This window comes from Rhincodon typus, chromosome 10 (assembly GCF_021869965.1).
Source record: "Rhincodon typus isolate 14 chromosome 10, sRhiTyp1.1, whole genome shotgun sequence".
Classification (NCBI taxonomy): Eukaryota; Metazoa; Chordata; class Chondrichthyes; order Orectolobiformes; family Rhincodontidae; genus Rhincodon; species Rhincodon typus.
The window spans coordinates 26568584-26582657 of record NC_063341.1 but is presented as its reverse complement, the minus strand read 5'-3'; the positions used below and the strand labels follow the sequence as shown (position 1 = coordinate 26582657).

Genomic DNA, 14074 nt, shown 5'->3' with positions numbered 1-14074 from the left:
CGAGCAAATTAGGTTAAAGGAAAGGTTAATGGAGATGCACTGGCAGATATTTCAGGCGATATTTCAAAATACATCAAACAAATACATTTAAATGAGGGAAAATTCTGTGGTGAAGACCTGTTATTCCATTGTGTTCTTGCTGTAAATTTTTTGACTCTGATCCAGCATCTTTCTACTGCTCCTATGTGGCATTCTTGCTGCTATTTCCACTGGGTCTCCCTCCTTTCCACTGCTCCATCTCCTTCATGTCACTGTTATTATCCCCATTGCCAGCCTTGCTCCTTTCTGCTGCTTTGTTCTGTTCTTGCTGCTGTTATTCCCACTGCTGGTCTCTCCTTTCCACTGGTCCTCAGCTGTGTTCTCACTGCTTTATTTCTGCTGCTCATTTCCCTTCTTACTGCTGCTCTGTTGTGTTCCAAGGACTGAGTGTCCTGCTTCTGTTAATAACACAGGAACCTGTCTAAATTGAGAAGCAAATTCAAAGGTAATAATCTTGAGCCTTGTACATATTGGCATGGGATAGACAAAAATTGGGCTGAATGACCTATATCTGCTCCTAATTAGTCTGTTCCATTGACTGTGTGCAGTTTAGGGTTTGGTTTCTATGCTACATGACTTTTGAGTCTAAGCTACAGTCCTGCATTTATAATGCACCTGAATATATCTCTGATGTACCAAAACAGTTCCTTCATAATTAATTACTTTGCAGTAAGGAGCATAATAACAAATTTGAACAATTGTTTGACAGACCATTACTTTCGTTTGTAGTTGTTTGTGAAATGGATGTTGTCAAATCACTGGATGAACTCTAACAATGGTATAGATCTTTCAATATGCACCTGAATTGCAGGGTCATGTAGTCAGGGCTTTTGAATGTTTCGTCTAAAAGGCAACACTTAATGTAGTATTCCTTGGAATAGAAATTAATTTCATGATCTTCTGGCTCAGGAGGCAAATATTTGCAATTGATCTAAGTCCCTTTGTATTTTAAACTTTATTTTTGTAAATTACTCCGAATTGTAATTATTGTTTTCCTTCGGTATCTCTTGTCAGATGGGGCCCTACTCGTTTAGATGCAAAACCTCACTATCCTCCCATCAGGAGGGGCTAAAGTTTACCCATGTGACTTGGCTATCCTCCCTTTTCCAAGGCGCTACTATTTACAGGAGCCGTACATGAAATGCTCAGGTTGGGAACTGAGGTGACTGTGCATTATTGTTGTAACACAGAACATTAGTTTTTATCTGTATAAATGCTTGTGATTCATCAATGAAGTGTTTACTCCAATTTCTAATCAAGTCTTTAATAACATTCCCAAAATCCACAAACCTGAATGCCCTGGTCGACCCATTGTCTCCGCCTGCTCCTGCCCCACCGAACTGATCTCCAACTATCTCGACTCCATTTTCTCCCCCTTGGTCCAGGAACTCCCTACCTATGTCCGTGACACCACCCACGCCCTCCACCTCCTCCAGAACTTCCAATTCCCCGGTCCCCAACACCTCATCTTTACCATGGACGTCCAGTCCCTCTACACCTGCATTCCCCATGCAGATGGCCTTAAGGCCCTCCGCTTCTTCCTGTCCCGCAGGCCCGACCAGTCCCCCTCCACTGACACCCTCATCCGCTTAGCTGAACTCGTCCTCACACTCAACAACTTCTCTTTCAATTCCTCCCACTTCCTACAGACAAAGGGGGTAGCCATGGGTACCCGCATGGGCCCAAGCTACGCCTGCCTCTTTGTAGGTTACGTGGAACAATCCCTCTTCCGTACCTACACCGGCCCTAAACCCCACCTCTTCCTCCGTTACATTGATGACTGTATCGGTGCCGCCTCGTGCTCCCACGAGGAGCTCGAACAGTTCATACACTTCACTAACACCTTCCACCCCAACCTTAAATTTACCTGGACCATCTCTAACACCTCTCTCCCCTTCCTGGACCTCTCTGTCTCCATATCGGGCAACCACCTCGAAACCGATATTCATTTCAAGCCCACCGACTCCCACAGCTACCTAGAATACTCCTCCTCCCACCCACCTTCCTGCAAAAATGCCATCCCCTATTCCCAATTCCTTCGCCTCCGCCGCATCTGCTCCCAGGATGAGGCATTCCACTCCCGTACATCTCAGTTGTCCTCGTTTTTCAAGGACCGTAACTTCCCCTCCTCGGTGGTCGAGAACGCCCTCAACCGTGTCTCCCACATCTCCCGCACCTCATCCCTCACACCCCGTCCACGCAATAAAAACCAAAAAAGAATCCCCCTCGTCCTCACGTACCACCCCACCAACCTCCGGATCCAACGCATCATCCTCCGACACTTCCGCCATCTGCAATCCGACCCCACCACCAAAGACATCTTTCCCTCCCCACCTTTATCTGCTTTCCGGAGGGACAACTCTCTCCGTGACTCCCTTGTCCGCTCCACACTCCCCTCCAGCTCCACCACACCCGGCACTTTTCCCTGCAACCGCAGGAAGTGCTACACCTGCCCCCATACCTCCTCCCTCACCCCCATCCCAGGCCCCAAGAAGACTTTCCACATCAAGCAGATGTTCACCTGCACATCTGCCAATGTGGTATACTGCATCCGCTGTACCCGGTGTGGCTTCCTCTACATCGGGGAAACCAAGCGGAGACTCGGGGACCGCTTTGCAGAACACTTACGCTCGGTTCGCAACAAACAACTGCACCTCCCAGTCGCGAACCATTTCAACTCCCCCTCCCATTCCTCAGACGACATGTCCATCCTGGGCCTCCTGCAGTGCCACAACGATGCCACCCGAAGGTTGCAGGAACAGCAACTCATATTCCGCTTGGGAACCCTGCAGCCCAATGGTATCAATGTGGATTTCACAAGTTTCAAAATCTCCCCTCCCCCCACCGCATCCCAAAACCAGTCCAACTCGTCCCTGCCTCCCTAACCTGTTCTTCCTCCCACCTATCCCCTCCTCCCACCTCAAGCCGCACCTCCATCTCCTACCGACCAACCTCATCCCGCCCCCTTGACCTGTCCGTCCTCCCTGGACTGACCTATCCCCTTCCTAACTCCCTACCTACACTCACCTTTCCTGGCCCCATCCCCGCCTCTTCGACCTGTTTGTTTCCTCTCCACCTATCCTCTCCTCTATCCCTCTTCTATCCGCCTCCCACTCTCTCCCTATTTATTTCAAAACCCCCTTCCCCTCCCCCTTTTCTGATGAAGGGTCTAGGCCCGAAACGTCAGCCTCTCTGCTCCTATGATGCTGCTTGGCCTGCTGTGTTCATCCAGCCCTGCACCTTGTTGTCTCGGATTCTCCAGCATCTGCAGTTCCTACTATCTCTTTAATAACATTACCTAGTTTAGATCTGTTTTGCTTGTTTGTGTGGAAATTTTTTTCTAATTTTTCTGTGTTGTTTGAGTTTAAGCAGAGCATACTGGGACTATTAGTGAGATCAAGCAACATCTATGGTGAGAGAAATGGATAATGTTTTGGATCTTTTGTCGGAACCAACTTGAAATGTCAACTGCACAAATGGTGCTTGACCTGATGAGTGTTTCCTTCACTTTCACTTATGTTTCAGATTTCCAACAAGTGTGATATTTTAGCTTCTCATTTGAGGTTTTCTGATGCTTAATTATGTTCTTGTGCAGAATTAAGTCTGCTATTTAGATAGAAATGGTGTGCAATGATATGGGAAAAAGGCAGGAGATCGGCACTAGGTGATAGAGCCGTTGTGAGCACAATGGGCTGAATGACCTCCCTTTGTCATAACAGTTGTGTTTTTGCAAATTAGCCTTAGTCACATTTATTTAGACTGGAGTGGACCACAGCAGCTGCTGACTGATCTTAATTAACAATATTGTAATTTCATTAACAAAAAAGGATTGTTTATAAACTCAATCCCAGATGATTTCAGTTTTTCAAATTGTCAACTTTGTCGATTATAAAAATTTCAGAATTTGAGATTTTAGATATTGCCAGCTTAACTTTGTAATCTTCGTAATCATTAATGTTGACTAATTTTTCACTCTTTTCTGACACTGCAATGGGATAGTTGTGGCTTTCTTCCATTTGATTTTCAAATCTCTTTTTACACCTGATGGCAATTTGGTAAAGGACAGATTTACTACCAATATCAAAATTCTTGGATCTAATGGCTGAGTGTAGTGTCTCTACCTCTGGGCCAGAAGGTAGAGTTCCACCTGCCATGTCTATGTCATGACATGCCTGAATAGATTGAATCAAAATAAGTGGAGAAGCTCCATGTGAAGAACAATTAACGTTGGGCTGGTACTAGAGAAAACAGCATCCTTGGTGATTGAAGAGGCTGTTGAATTCTGTAATAGGGGTGCTAAGTAACGAGCCAAAGTGGGCTTATTCTTCCCAAATAAGTTCGATTTGAGAAAACGTTCAATAATTTCTGGTGAAATATTTTGAACCATAATCAGTTGCTAGGAACACTGCAAACATATTCCATTCTTTAAGACACCATCTCAAATCTCGCTTACATGCTGTAATTGTGTAGCAGTCAGCCGCAATTGAGTGTTATTTAAGTTCTGCAAACAAAATTCTGTGCATATAGATGGCTAAACTTCTGAATTGTGCTGCTGACATTTTATGTCCATCTTTCATTTTTATTTGTTCCCGACACCTTTTCATATAAGGTAGAAGACAGAAGTTCATTTTATTTAAAAAGTTAAAATTTTACAGAAATTTGGTTTGTTAAAACGAGACTGAGTTTTGTTCCAGTGATTTTTAAATTTAAAAGTAAAGCAAAACTTTTTAGTGGTATTTTTCCTAATTAAGTTTGGAAAGTGGATTAATTGAGCTTTTCTACTTGTTAAATTAGAATTAGCTTTTATTGTTACATGTACTCACTCGCATGAGTACAGTGAAAAGTTTACAAGCTGCCACTTAATGGTGCCATCTTGGAGGAGTGTTGGGCCTGGAAGGGACTTTACTGCATGCTTTCATTCCTTAAGTATAAGTCATTACCATCATTCCTTTTAATGAACTTATCCAATCTCATATGATCGTCACCCCTCACACCTTTGAGATTTCCTTTATTTAGATTTAGAACCACAATTTCAGATTGGACTGCTTCACTTTTCATCCTAGTGAACAATTCCATCATGTTATGGGCACTCATCCATTATGAAGCCTATGCAATAAGATTATTGATTGAGCCTTCTCATTGCACAATACGAAATCTAGGATAGTCCGTTCCATACTTCTTCAACCTAGGGTGTAAAATAACAAACTTTTACACACTCCAGAAATTAAACTGGCACGATATTGTTGCTGACGTTTGCCAAGTCAAGATGGATATTAAAGTGACCCGTGATTGCAGTATTGCCTTTGTTACATAATCTCTTTTTTTATTAGTGCTGTAGAGTCCTACAGCATAGAAGTGGCCCATATTCTTGAATGCTATGCTATTTCAAGTGCCTGTCCATGTACTTTTTTAAAGATTTGAGGTTTCCTGCCTCTACTACCCTCCTGGGCAGTGCATTCCAGATTTCCAACATCCTCTGCATAAAAACTTTTCCTCAAATCTTCTCTAAGCTTCCTGTCCTTCACCTTGTAATTATGCTCCCTCATTATTGACACTTCCGTAAGGGGAATAGCTGCTCTTATCCACCCTGTCCATCGCCCTCATAATCTTCCACACCTCAATCAGGCCCCTTCTCAGCCTTCTTTAAAGAAAACAACCCAAGCCTATCTAGCCTCTCTTTAAAATGCTCCAACCCAGAAAATATCCTGGTGAATCTCCTCAGCAGCCACTCTAGTACAGTTACATTGTTCCACACAGTACTCCAGCTGTGGCCTGTCAAAATTTTGGAGAGCTTCACCTCCCTGCTGTTATATCTGTCCCAGATGCTGCCTTAATTACCCCTTTAACCTGTCCTGTTAACCTCGGGGATCTGTGCACTGGGAGGGGGCTACTGGTCTCACATTTTCCCTTGGCTTTGGAAAGGGAGAAACTCCGAAGACTCACCTGAGGACATTTTAGTATATTAAGAGCGCTATATCAATATAAGTTGTGATTTGTAGAATATGTGAGGTTAGACAATATTTTACTTCACTGGTACTACAGTTGTCTGTTTCATAAAGGAAGTTTTGGATGTTAGCAAGATAATCCAAACCACGTGTATTAACCACCTGTTCGAATTTATTCCTCTAGAGGAACTGAGATTAGAAAGATCAATTGAAGTGCAGATGTTGCTCATTTCATGGGATATGGGCGTCACTGACTGTCAGCATCTATTGGCCATCCCTAATTGCCCAGGGAACAGTCAACCATAATAATGTGGGTTTGGAGCCACATGTAGTCTAGACAAAACCCTACATGATATTAGTGATTGGGATGAGTTTTTATAACAATGGTCAGAGGTAACATGGTTGCCATTAGGCTCATTTTTTTTATTGCAGAATATTTTATTGAATTCACATTTTGCCATCTGCCACCGTTGGATTTGAACAAGTGTTCCAGAATATTAAGCAGGACTCTGTATTACAAGTCCTGTGACATTAGTATTCACCATGACCTCTTTTGACTATGACAGTGGATATTGATCAAATGAAGAGGGATTAATCCCCCCCTCCAAAGTAAACAAAGGTACAAACCACCATAAGTACAGGCCCAAATCTCTATCTTCATTACCATGCCCCCCCCTTACAATTCTCCAGTCTGTAATATAGTAACAGTTGTAATCAATGATTTATAATCAAACAAGACTAAAGGGACTAATGCAAAGTTAGAAAATTATGCAAACTAGTTTCATTATTTGAAATAGATTTTGTCCCTGTTTTTTTTTTTTGGTCAGCTTTTGGTTAGTTTTCTTGTGTTATTTAAGTGAAAACTTCAAAGTATTGTTCTAAAGTTGGTTATGTACCTATTCCTGTATAATAATTTAACACTTGCATTTATGTATATTCAAGGATCTTAAAACATTTTCTACCTTTTTCAAAGCGCAGTGACAACTGTTGGGATTCACGGGTGATTCCGAAAATTCTAGTCCTGAAGTCTAAAAGTTAATGTGGGTGGGTTGGTTCCCTGCCTTGGAGACTGCCTTCATTGTTGTTAAAATGCAGAAGGGAGCAATTCGCCCCAACATGCCTTCATCGGATCTATTGCCTGGTGCCGCCTTTTGTACCTTTTCCCATACTCTTATACCCCATTTCTGTCCAAATAGTGGACTTAATTCTCTACATTTAAGAATTACAATAATTAATTGTTAGCAAAACTTGAATAAGAGGCTAAAACACAACAGATGTTGGAAATCTGAAAGTGCTGGAAATACTTTTCAGGTCCAGCAGCATTTGTACAGAAAGAAACAGTTGACATTTCAAGTATATACAAAATATTAACCGCTTCTCTCGCCTTAGGTACTCATCAGATATCTGATCTGATAAATATTTCCAGCATATTCTGTTTCAACTCAAACAAGACACAACTAGAGGACATTTTCACACACAAACAACAGGTGAAACAGACTACAACTAGCCAATGTTTATCAAGATAGCAGGAACTGCAGATGCTGGAGAATCTGAGATAACAAGGTGTAGAGCTGGATGAACACAGCAGGCCAAGCAGCATCAGAGGAGCAGGAAGGCTGACGTTTCGGGCCTAGACCCTTCTTTCTGAATTGTAATTACCTCAGTTGCAAACTGGAAAATTTCATGTGGGGCTCCTGTATATATTACCACCTTGTAAAAGGGAAGAGAAACCTCTTTTCTCCCTGTCTGCTTTTCTTTTGGAAATCAGTGCCTAATGGCAAAGGATATTTGGGAAAACCACCATTCACTGAGAATAAAAAAGATATCTACAGGTTACAGGTTAGTTTAGGAATTTAGTACCTTAAGGACTTTTTCTAACTGTGTGACCTTCATTTTTTCTGTCTGTACCAGGTGCACACACTTTTAAACTTAGAACCCGTGTTTGATGTATTTTATTGTTATCTCCTTTGGAATAGTAGGTAGTAAAATTTCTCCTCCTTTCACTTGAAAAACTTGGTAATTGGCTCCATCATTGTCTAGCAAACTGTTTTAATTGAACTATGATAGCTGTGTGCTTAAAAGATACTGAAAATTATTTAGTAGGTCTGGCAGCATCTGTATAGAAAAAATAGTTAACATGGGAAGAAGGGTCACTGAACCTGAAACATTAACTCTGCTTTCTCTCCATGTATACTGACATACCTGCTGAGTTTTTCCAGTAATTTTTGTTTTTGTTTTTGATTTCCAGCATCTGTAGTTCCTTTTTATTGAAAATATTTTTTGTGACCAACCACAAGAGTATTCTGTCTTGTGATGGTACATGAATATTGCAGCAGATAATAGAGTTCACTGGATCTTGTAAGGTTTATTGATGGATTCATTGTTTTAGTAATTTCAAGTTCTTTGTCCAAACTCTGAACATGTACGTGCGTGATATGTCGCACCAAAACCCAATAATCTGGAAGTAATAGTGTGCTTTTTCACTCTCTTTAGGATTTTAATTTGTGGCCTTCAGAGATTATTTCACAATTTTTTGTTGAATCAAATTGTAAATCTTGGAACAGCTAATGGCTTTTGACATCCAATAGCAAATGTTGCTTTTATATGACAGTAGATAAAATTTGGGATGATTGGTCATGTAACTTAAACAGTTATTTTATTCTATAGATTCATTGTACTTTAATTGGTTCTTTTATGCTATATACTTTTTTAAATCACAAAGCATTAGCCCTTCGATCTATTTCACTTTATTAAGTACTGAGGTGAAAGCTGAGCAGGTATACCACCTTAATCTGGCAGTTGGTGTGTAATGTAGGAAAATGTGAAGTTGTTCACTTTGTCACTAAGAATAAAATAGTAGGGTATTAGTTCAGTGGAGAACAACTACAGAATTTCAAGGTGCAGAATGTTCTACATCTTCTAGTACATAAAATGTGAGCATGCAGGGATAGCACATAATCAAGAAGAATGGAATGCTGTCCTTTATAATGAGGCGAATTGAACTTAAAAGTGAGAATATTAGACTTCACCTTTATAGGACAGTGGCAAGCCTAAAGACTTTTATCTTCACGAAGCGTTCCGAATGAGGTAGATGAACTGACACAGAGGTAAATGGATAGGATTTTGTAGCCATTGTGAATGTGAGGAGATCAAAACTGGAAACTTAACATTCAGGGATATTTGACCTTCTGGAAAGATAGGAGGGAAGGAGAAGGTGTTGGGGTAGCAGTCTTAAGAAAAGATAAAATTAGGAGAGATGATCTAGGCTCGGATGATGTAGAGTACATTTGGGTGAAAATAAATACAGCAAGGGAAAGACGACTCTGGTAGGAGCAGTGTATTGAGCCCCCAGCAGTAGCCACACTGTAGGAAAGGGTATAAACCAACAAATAGCGGGAGCATGTGAAAGAAATAGAGCAGCAGTACTTATGGGTTACTTGAATATTCATGTTGATTGGGTCAATCAAGTTGGAAAGGGTAGCTACAATAACGAATTCATAGAGTGTATTAGGGATAGTTTCTTGGAGTAACATGTCATGGAGCCAACCCAGGGAGCAGGTAATGGGTAATGAGGCAGAGTTAATAAATGATCTTCAAGTAATAGATCCCTTCGGAATCATAACATGATAAAATTCTAGATTGAGCTTAAGCAGATAGATTAGCAGGAAGGACACTATGTAAACAGTGGCATACATGTAAGGAGGTAATTCATGACTTCCAGCAAAAATGTATTCAGTAAGGAGGAAAGCTCCTCAGGGAGGGATAATCCAGCCATGGCTAACCAAGGAAGTTAAGGAGAGTATAAAGTTATATAAGGAGGCACGTGCAAGCAGTGATAGTCTCAAAGACTGGAATGAATTCAAAATCCAGCACAAGAGGACTAAAAAGATAATTGAAAATAAACTTCAAGGGTAAACTAATAAGGAATATACAGTAAAAGTTTCTTTAAAAAGGAAGAGAGAGGTCAAAGTGATATAGGCCCCCTTAGAAGATGAATCTGAGGAGAGTTATGGGGAAATGGCAGAGGAGTTTAACTGATATTTTGCATCATTCTTTAAGTTGGAAGATAATGTCAAACATCCCAACAATAGTAGAGTACAGGGAAGGAATTAAGTACCAGCACTAGAGAAGTAGTATTAGACAAACTAATAAGGTTAAAGGTAGATATGAGCACCCTGGCTCTGATAGCATGTATCCTAGGATCCCAAAAAAGTAGCTACAGAGATAGTGGATGCATTGATTTTAATTTTCCAAAAATGATTGGATTCTGGAGAAGTACTGGAGGTCTGGGAAGCTAACACATGTGACACTTATTCAAACAGGGAGGGAGGTTTAAAGCCGATAACTATAGGCCAATTAGCCTAACATGTATTTTAGGAAAACTGTTGGAATCAATTGTTAAAGGAGTAATAGCACATTTGAAAAATCATAAGCAAAATCAGCATGAATTCACAAAGGGAAATCATGTCTGACTATCTTAAGAGTTTATCGAGGACCTGTCAACCAGAGAGGATCCAGTGGATGTGTTGTATTTGGACTTCCAAAAGCTGTTTTACAAACTACCTCTCAAAAGGTTGTTGTAAGATAGGAGTCCATGGTGTTGGAGATGGTGAATTGGCATGGATAGAGAATTGGCTGATGGGCAGGAAATAGCATGTGAGGATGAGGTGTTCCATGCAAATCAGTGCTAGAACTGCAACTGTTTATATATTAATGACCTAGAGGAAGGAAGTGAATATGCTGTAGCCACATTTGCGGATGACACAAAAATAAGTGGAAAGGCAAGTTCTGTGGAGTGTGCAAACATCTTAAGAGAAGGGTCACCAGACCCGAAACGTTAACTCTGTTTTCTCCTTCACAGATGCTGCCAGACCTGCTGAGCTTTTCCAGCAACTTTGTTTTTGTTCCTGATTTACAGCATCCGCAGTTCTTTTGGCTTTTAAGAGTGATATTGGTAGGTTAAGTAAGTGAGCAAAATGTTGGCAAATGGTGTAAAGCATAGGAAAACATGAAATTGTTCATTTTGGAATGCCTAACAAAAGAACAGTCATTTAAATGGAGAAAAACTGCTGAAAGCGGCAACACAAAGGGACTTGGGTATTTGTGCATGAAACATAGAAAGAAGCTGGTGCACAGGTTATCAGGAAGGCTAGTGGAATGTTGGCCCTAATTTCATGGAAATTGAAGCGAAAGAAGAGGAAAGAGCGAACTATACGGTAAATGGAAAAGCCCTGGGGAAAATTGATGCACAGAGATCTGGGTGTTCAGGTCCATTGTACCCTGAAGGTGGCAACACAGGTGGATAGAGTGGTCAAGAAGGCATACGGCATGCTTTCATTCATCGGACGGGGTATTGAGTACAAGGGTTGGCAGGTCATGTTACAGTTGTATAGGACTTTGGTGCGACCACATTTGGAATACTGTGTACAGTTCTGGTCGCCACATTACCAAAAGGATGTGGATGCTTTGGAGAGGGTGCAGAGGAGGTTCACCAGGATGTTGCCTGGTATGGAGGGCGCTAGCTGTGAAGAGAGGTTGAGTAGATTAGGATTATTTGCATTAGAAAGACGGAGGTTGAGGATGGACCTGATAGAGGTCTACAAAATCATGAGAGGTATAGACAGGGTGGATAGTAAGAAGCTTTTTCCCCCAGAGTGAGGGACTCCATTACAAGGGGTCACGATTTCAAGGTGAGAGGGGAAAAGTTTAAGGGAGATATGCGTGGAAAGTTCTTTACGCAGCGGGTGGTGAGTGCCTGGAACGCGTTGCCGGTGGAGGTGGGCACGATAGCGTCAATTAAGATGTATCTAGACAGGTACATGAATGGGCAGGGAGCAGAGGGATACAGATCCTTGAAAAATAGGTGACTGGTTTAGATAGAGGATCTGGATCGGTGCAGGCTTGGAGGGCCGAAGGGCCTGTTCCTGTGCTGTAATTTTCTTTGTTCCTTATTCTTTGACAATCTTACTGCAACTGAACAAGGTGCTAGTGAGGCCTCTTATCCTAAGGAAGATACATTTCATTGGAGTCAGTTCAGAGAAGACACATTAGGATGATCCCTGGCAGGGATGAATTGTCTTATGAGCAAAGTCTAAATTAGGCTGGACTCGACTCTGGAGCTGACAAGAGTGAGAGGTGATCTCATTGAAGTACTCAGAATTCTTAAGGGGCTTGACAGGGCAAATGCTAAGAGGACTTTTCCTGCGATGGGAGAGTCTAGGACCAGAGGGCACAGTCTCAAGATAAAAGGGTGCCAATTTAAAACTGAGATGAGTAATTTCTTCTGAAGTTTGAAAGTCTTTGGATTCCCTTGCCACTGGGAACTGCAGGCCAGAGTCTTTAAGTATATTTAAGGCCTAATATAGGTAGATTCTTGATCAATGGGGAATCGAGGCTTATGGGTAAAACACAGGAAAGTGGAATTAAAGAATGTCAGATCAGCCACAATCCTATTGAATGGTGGAGCAGGCTTGAGGACGAGTGGCCCCTTCCTGTTCCTGTTTCCTATGTCATTGATGAGACCACATCTTGAATACTGTGTGCAGTTTTGGTCTCCTTATTTAATGAAGAATTAAATGTGTTGGAAGTGGTTTGGAGGAGATTTACTAGATTGATATCAGGAATGAATAGACTGCTTTATGAGAGAGATTTGATAAGCTGGGCTTGAATCCACCGGATAAAAACCGAAAGAACTGTGGATGCTGTAAATCAGGAACAAAAACAAAAATTGCTGGAGAAGCTCAGCAGGCCTGGCAACATCTGTGAGGGAGTTAACGTTTCGGGCCTGGTGACCCTTCCTCAGAACAGGAAATGTTAACTCTGTTTTCTCCTTCACGGATGCTGCCAGACCTGCTGAGCTTCTCCAACAATTTTGTTTTTGAATCCACTGGAGTTTAGAGTGAGTATTTGATTGAAGTATACAAAAACTTGAATGCTGTTGATAAGGCGGTCATGGAAATTGTTTCCTCTGGTCAGTCAGTCTAGAACTAGGGGACACTGTTTTAGAGTTAGGCATCACCCATTTAGAACAGAGACAAGAAATTTCTTGAGATTTGTGTGGCTTTGAAGCAATCCTCCTGTATCGTGAAATGTTTTTAATGTAGTTATGAAGGGTCACTGGACTTGAAACATTAACACTGATTTCTTTCTTCAGATGGTGTCCAATCTCCTGGGTTTCTTCAGTTTCTGTTTTTGTTTCAGATGTCCAGCATCTGCATATCTTTGTTTTAATTATTTGTTATAGAAAGATGTTTGTTAGACAGGGAAGTCAAAGGTTGTTGAGGTAAGTAAGAATGGCATTTAAAAAGCAAACAGATCAACCACAGCCTTAATGAATGACAGAGCAGGCTTGAGGTGCCAGTTTGCCTACTTCTGCTAATTCATATGTTCAGTTAACAATGCAGTGACAGATTAAAAGTGTGGATTGAGTAGTTATCAGATGATGGACAGATCAGACTTGCGGTTGACTAATCAGCTGGCATTTTCTGTCATATGTTAAGAATAAATAACAGCCGGTTGTTCTCGAAGTATTAGAAAGTGATGACCGTTCTTGGACATGAACTCTGAAACGTTCAACATCTATGCAGGAATGGAGATAATGTGTGGGAAAATTGTTTTAAAAATGGCAAAACTAGTGATCAGCTAGAAATTTTGTTGAGTATGAATAAATAAAATTATATTCCAAAGAATCATCTTGTGTTCTAAAACACACACAAAGTTGAAATTGAATCATATGATATTTGTGCGTTGTGGACGACTTCAAGATATGCTGGTGTGAGCCATTCAGTACAGAAATATATACTATGTGGTATGGTCTCCATTGAAGAGGTATCAAAATGCATGAAAGAATGCTTGTACGCTGAAGCCACCCTGTTTGGCTGTATTGTAAGTAATATTAAAGGAACTAGAGATCTTCCTAGCCATTGTGGCTGAAGACTGAGTAACGTGACCTGGTAAAGTGGTGCATTTGTGTGCCCTAGGGCATTTTTCCTATCTTGATTATTCTAATGAAGTGGTGCACAGTATGTTGGAAGTTCTGTAGTACGCTTAGTCATGTTAAGTTTAAATGAAAGCTGAAGGTAAAGCAAATG

General features: G+C 41.2%; 1 long non-coding RNA gene across 1 annotated transcript in view; it reads left to right on the top strand.

Moving 5' to 3' along the window:
* The first annotated feature begins 1096 nt into the window (after positions 1-1096).
* The window catches only part of LOC125484284, a 36046-nt gene continuing 23068 nt past the window's right edge, over positions 1097-14074 (top strand). Inside the window, exon 1 of the long non-coding RNA XR_007263121.1 lies at positions 1097-1201. This is a non-coding gene — a long non-coding RNA (uncharacterized LOC125484284). The remainder of the gene's footprint in view (positions 1202-14074) is intronic.